Raw genomic sequence first — 1,460 nt, 5'->3', positions numbered from 1 at the left:
GGCTAAATACGTCAATATTAACAATATTATCGACATTTTATTGTATTCTGCGAGAAATATTCTGAGACATAACTCGGGAAACAAATGCCTGTGGTTTAAACAGATCAGGAGTGGAGTTTTGATATCAAATTTTTTGTTGACTTTGTATGAAATGTTATCACCTATATAATAAAACAATGTTGCAATGACAGTCTCAAAAAATACTACTGACTTAAAAAGTCGACGTCCTGGCACTAATGAGCGTCGTTTGCAAAGGGAAAAACTAAAAGTTGTTTCAATTGTAATGATGTTTCATAGACTTCACTTTCCATACAACCTGATATTTGTTGTAGTTTTAATCAAGTCATTTCAACAAAATGTAGCAAATAAACCCCCAAAAAACAATTTACTCAATGTGGTTATCTTCAAGTTTAGCATGTGTGCATGTGTTGTTTCTTATTAGTTTTTGTGTGGTTACCGATTTTACCACACTGAGCTAGAGAACACTAAATTGAAAAGTGTGGTATCAGTGACAAACAAATGGTTGACCCTTACCTGTCAATTCGAATTAAGTACTTTTAGTGTATCATTTAGTGGTTTTCAGTGTATTTTTACGGCGTTTCACTTCCACTATGAGTTCGTTATATTCTCAATTCAATAAAGAAATATTCAAACAACTTAGCAAAATTTCCTTAAATGTATATTAGAGTCCACTGACTGCACTTTCAAATATGTAGAATTAGACAGCAGTTTCGAAAATATATTATTTCATGTACGGCCTTAAGACCTTAATAAGGGGGTTATATCATATTTTGAGATAGAATAAGTATTTTTGGTTACAGGAAATTAAGTTACATTAGATAACCAACAACCTTTCTGAAGAGTATTGATTTTGATAAGTAATAAACTTGTTCAGGTTATGTGATTTAAAAAAGTAAATTCTGGAAAATAGTTTACAGTGAGATTGATTTTAACGGTTTGACCTTCATTTTGAGAATTTTTGAATTATGTATTGTTGTTGTTGTTGTTGTTGTTGTTGTTGTTGTTGTTTTATTTGCATATTGATGTCTGTTGCGTATATCTTTTTATTATACTTTGGTTTCCTTGTAGATTGGTACATGCTTATGAGGTCAGTCTTACTGAAACAGACTATTAATAATATCATTATATAATATTATGTTGTTCATGATTAAAAAATGATATAAACGTATTTTTCTGTAAAAACATATTTCACCGAAATTAATAAGATATTACCAAATACAAATTGAGATTTTGTACTAGTTATGGCAGTGAAGTAATTCACTGAAAACGTCAAGACATATGTGTTACTTTACCTAAAATAACGCCATCGTCTGTCGATATATATTCACCTTCTTATCACCCTCGCCATATCAATAATATGGGCTTCTGCGATGGTGCGAACTTAAAGATAAATTCCTGACATACGGAAAAAATATTTTCAAAATATGGATTTTTTATTT

The sequence above is a fragment of the Glandiceps talaboti genome, chromosome 17 (genome assembly GCF_964340395.1).
Source record: "Glandiceps talaboti chromosome 17, keGlaTala1.1, whole genome shotgun sequence".
In the NCBI taxonomy this organism is placed as follows: Eukaryota; Metazoa; Hemichordata; class Enteropneusta; family Spengelidae; genus Glandiceps; species Glandiceps talaboti.
The sequence above is the reverse complement of the archived record's forward strand: the minus strand, read 5'-3'. Positions refer to the sequence as shown.